Genomic DNA, 5,472 nt, shown 5'->3' on the forward strand with positions numbered 1-5,472 from the left:
GACACCTCAAATATTTTCATATATAACAGTAAAAAGTGTATAGCAATGGTAATAACTCTAGAGAAAACTAGCAGTGCCTGGCATGGTTGAAGGACTATCAAAGTGAATATTCTCCCAGCACTTTTAAAAGAAGCTAAAATTAAACAAACAGCAAAATAAAACACTATTCTTGAATACTTATAGACAATATTTAACAAAAAATAACAAATAACTATTCAGTTCTAAAACTGCAACCAATACAAAGAAATGCATCTGGATAATAATAAATACTTGTTTAACTTTAAAATATTAAAATAAGTATCAATAGTTCTATAGAGAAAATATATACCTATCCATGTATTTTATCCATATTGTTCTCATAGATCTTTAAACCTGAAAAATTAAATATGAAATTAAAAATAATATATTTTATTATATTCCTGTGTTCATTTTTTATTTTGTGGTCACAATAAGCTGTTCTCAGAGCTTATTCCTGGCTCTGCACTCAGAGATTGCTTTTTTTAAAAAAGAAAATATGAAATGCTTCACGAACCTGCGTGTCATCCTTGCGCAGGGGCCATGCTAATCTTCTCTGTATCGTTCCAATTTTAGTATATGTGCTGCCGAAGTGAGCAGTGCTATTGGTTTTCTGAGGGAACCATATATAGTGCTAAAAAATTAAACCCATATAAGTCATGTGCAAACACTCTAAATGATATACATTTACATAATATACATATACATCTAACTTATACATATTTATATAATTTTTTTAATTTTAATATTAATAAAATATAGCATATATTGAAGTTATTGCCCCCCACTTATCTTTTTTTCTCCTTTTTTTTTTCTTTTTCTTTTTTTTTTTTCTTCTTTTCAGATATCTGGGTGGCACCTGGCAGTGCTCAGGGATTAGGCCTGGCTCCGGGCTCAGAGAGTGCCCCTGGCGGGCATGAGGGACCATGTGGGGCGCAGAGATTCGAGCCAATGACCTCCTACATGAAAGGCAGACGCCTTGCCTCCATGTGATCTCTCAGGCCCCTTCTTTTCCCTCTTCATGGGCTCTGCCATGATGCCTTTCTCAAGACCACGACATTTTTTGCTTGTTTGTTTGTTTGTTTTGTTCTGTTTCTGGGGTGCTTAGCGTTATTGTTGGAACTCTTAATAGATATTTGACACTTCATTTCGTAGGGGTGGACTGTTTCACCTTCTTTTTCTCCTTCGTCTCTCAAACCGATGGCGAGAGCCTCTAAAAGAATTCTGCTTATTCCCGGCATATTAGACTTTTACCCCAGTTTATTATTTTTCTCCTCTTCAAACAAAACCACATAACTTGAACTAGCTAGTCCTGCCCCCCAATTAGAGGGGGAAATAAAGGAGGCATCAGGGACCAAACAGGTGTAAGACTACGAAGTAATAGGATAGGTACAGAGGGGACCACATATTCTAGCAGCCCTGGGGGTGAGGGAAGAGGATATGGAAGGTAGGACAAAAACGGAGGAGTAGGGAAGACAAACCGGTGATGGGAATCCCCCCTGATTTTATGTAAATATGTACCTAAAATATTATTGTCAACAATATGTAAGCCACTATGATCAAAATAAAAATTATGTTAAAAATATATAGCATATAATAAAATGTTTTGTCAGCAATAATAAACACAACATAAGCTGATCATAGGAAATTATAAAACATGTATGTATGTATTTTAAAGAAAACAATAAATAACTGAACAACTAAAGAAAAGTCTTATTCCATTAATTCTATTTTTCTTGCTATTATCCATTAACTATCTTCAGTGACTTTAATTTTTATATTTGTTTTTTCATTTGGCACATCATTAGTATTGATAAATTGTATTTGTCTTCAAGCTTTCTAATATGTGTCTCTTCATTGTGTATTCTGATATATGCTAATGTATTCCTTAGTTTCTTAAATTTTATTAATATGGGATATTTTATTCTCTATCAATACTTCATTGAGTTGATTAAATTTATTACCCAGTGATTGTTAAATTTATTGCCCACACATTGACTTTATTGAGGTTTTCTATAAGATCCAAGAATTTTGATTACTTCCCTTTTTTGGGGCGGCCCGGAGAGATAGCACAGTGGCCTTTGCCTTGCAAGCGGCTGATCCAGGACCAAAGGTGGTTGGTTCGAATCCCAGTGTCCCATATGGTCCCCCGTGCCTGCCAGGAGCTATTTCTGAGCAGAGAGCCAGGAGTCACCCCTGAGCACCACCGGGTGTGGCCCAATAACCAAAAAAAAAAAAAAAAAAAGATCCAAGAATTTTGGTAACTTGATAACTTACTAGATTTTCTGTCCTTGTCTTCCAATGCAACTAAGATTTTCTTAGCTCATGGGTTTCTAAGTTTAAAAAAAAAAATCTACTTTTTTTATCAAATACCAAAAAGTAACTTAAGGTATTAAGTAAAATGTATATAATATAAACCAGAAAACTGAAAGAAACAGATATATTTAACAAAATATTTTTTAAAAAATCAGTTTTTATTCTTCTATATTTCTATTTAAGGTCATTAATAAACATAAAAATATGTAAGGGATTCTGCAATAGTTATTGTTAATTCATAATAAAGGTCATTATTTTGAATAATTCATTTTATTATGTATTTAATAAAGAAAACATACTATCATTCACACTTTATTTTTAACTTAATTAGAAATAATTTTGTAATTCTCAACATATAAAAGAGTTTTAATTCTAATTCTAAAAATTATTGAATATAATATTTCTCTATGATTTCTAATGTTTTTTTCCATGATCATCTTGGTCAAAATAAACTTTATTTTGTTAATTTCTAGCTCCCTTTGTTTTAATATGAATATTATTTAAATTATTTCTGTTTTGTAAAGTTGGACATATTTGGAAGTGCAATTTCCCTTAATGTTTGGAATGTATGATTCCCTTCCCTTTGCTATTATACCAGTGCTTACCAGACTTTTAACTCTTGGTTTTCACAACTTTGCTCAATGAAAGTAAACTTTGTAGTCACAATATAACCCTCAACCCTGATACAGTGAGTAGAGAACTGAATTTGTTTGTCATATCTGTAAAACATGCACTTAAACAATTCATATTTCTCTGGACCATACATATCTAATAGTCAATAGGCATTATATATATTAATAAAATTTATATTTTTGTTTTACATATGTGTAGTGAAATCCAGGGTAATTATCTAATGTGGCTATGGCTATAGAATTAGTGATAACGGATCAAATTGAAACAAAAGTAATCTAGTTCAAAGTGCTAAACTTGGTCATTACAATACTTTTTCCTACCTTTTGCAAGTTGGAGATCTAGACCTTGAAAGAACAGGTTAAATCATAAATACAATTAATGTAGTACACCCTCCTTCACCACTGCAACCTTCCACCACCAATGCACCCATCTCCCTCCTCCCCCAAAAAACAATTACAAATATATTTGTGGGGCCGGCAAAGTGGCGCTAGAGGTAAGGTGTCTGCCTTGCCAGCGCTAGCCTAGGATGGACCTCGGTTTGATCCCCCGGAGTCCCATATGGTCCCCCAAGCCAGGAGCGACTTCTGACTTCTGAGTGCATAGCCAGGAGCAACCCCTGAGCGTTACCGGGTGTGGCCCAAAAACAAAACAAAACAAACAAACAAACAAAAAAAGCAAATATATTGGTAACCATAGTGCTTAAATAAATATATTATTAGAAAAAATTAAAACCTCAGCCTAAAAAATAAGAAATAATGTAGGTAAATTGATTTCCAAAAAGTTCCAAATTTCCATCATTCATACTTAAAAACATACACAGTGAGTAAACTATTACTGGTTGCAGTTTAGTCTGCATGCCATATATGTTATCTCCATCTATATTTTATTCTCATAAGTGAAACTAAACATTTTATAACCATTTCATGATATTTCAATCACATTTTATCTAGTGCATTATTTACAAGGAACTTTATTTTTAAAGTAAGCTAAAGATAAAAATTTTTCCTTGCATTTGGCAATTGTGGGAAAAGTTTAGCTTTCCAGGTAAAATTAACAAATTGCACATAAAGACTTTGGTTCAAACTATATCTACATAACAGCTGAAATAAAAACTGTCACCCAAAAATATTATGCATTTTATCAGAAATGTGATTGTTTTACATTATTGAAATTCTACAAAGCCAAATTAAACTATCTAATTTTAATCTCCAAATAAAAATAAATGTTAAACCCTATTTTCTAATGTATTTGTATAATAGATCCCCACTGTAAGGTAAAGGTATACTAATTTTAAAGTTTTAATTTTAATAACCACCTCTCTTCAACTAAAGGGTACTGTGAATGGTAATGATAAAATTTACTGACATTGCACTTTGTGACGTATTATTCCTACACAGCATTGACTGTAGTTTTTTTTTAAAAAAAGGTGAAGGGCCAATGTTAATAAAATTGTGTACATTGCCTGATTCAATTGCCTCCCCACAAAATTATTTCACAATATAATTCCAAACTTCACTCATCATTCCTCAACTCTATGCCAATTGGAATTTTAAGTAAGTCATATAAACATATTAATATATACATATATATTAATCTTTATCTCTGAGAAATGGTAGAAATTTTCTCATGACAGTTAATAATGGCAGAAGTTCCTCAGGGACTAATATTCTCAGTGCTAGTTGAAGCAAGAAAGCCTAGATACAATTATTGCAGTCATTTCCCAGTGCACTGCAGGTATCCTCTAAAGATGAAGGTTGAATAGATTTATTTATTGCTCTCATCCAGAACTTCTGTTTGATGAATAAACCAGTTTGTATTCATGTGAAGATCTTTTCCCCATAGATTCAGTCTCAGCCAACTACATTATCTAAAAATTGAGATATTCTATTTCAAATTCCTTTCCAGATGAACACTAAGTCATATAGTACTACAGTGATTTGTTACATGTATTTTCCTAATTATTTGTTAAAACATCAACAAATAAAAATTCCATTTTTCATTGAAATATAATAAAATGGTGTGTTTACTGAACTAATAAATTAACTAGTTTAAAATAGAGGGACTTAGAATGTTTTAGTATCAATTTGATATCATTTAGCTTAAGACAGAAAGACAAAGATGGGATAAAAATAGAAAATATTAATATACCATAGTCTGATTTCTGTTTTAATTCATTTTGTGAACAAATAATTTCTAATATAGTTAAGTTTTCTTTTGCTAATTGTGAATAATTATTTCTGAATGTCAAAAGTGACAGAAACAAATCAATTCCATAGAAGCTAACCTGAAAAAATTATCACAAAATACTTATTTTGCTTTTTATTATGTCAAAGTGCATATAGTATTTTGTCGAAGAAGGGGATAAGTCACACCTGGCTATGATTATAGCTTATTCTTGGCTGTGTTCTCAAAAATAACTGGGAATCATGTGACAGGGATAGAACTAAATTTGGCAACGTGGAAGGCAAGCACTTTAATTCTTGTGCTCTCTGGCTCCCGATATTAATT

At 31.9% G+C, this 5,472-nt stretch overlaps 1 non-coding gene across 1 annotated transcript; it reads right to left on the reverse strand.

Annotated features, from left to right (window-relative positions):
- Positions 1-508: 508 nt before the first annotated feature.
- LOC126032985 (U6 spliceosomal RNA) lies at positions 509-615 on the reverse strand. The gene has a single exon (XR_007504142.1). It is a non-coding gene; the product is annotated as a U6 spliceosomal RNA (small nuclear RNA).
- Positions 616-5,472: the final 4,857 nt, after the last annotated feature.

The sequence above is a fragment of the Suncus etruscus genome, chromosome 16 (assembly GCF_024139225.1).
Source record: "Suncus etruscus isolate mSunEtr1 chromosome 16, mSunEtr1.pri.cur, whole genome shotgun sequence".
In the NCBI taxonomy this organism is placed as follows: domain Eukaryota; kingdom Metazoa; phylum Chordata; class Mammalia; order Eulipotyphla; family Soricidae; genus Suncus; species Suncus etruscus.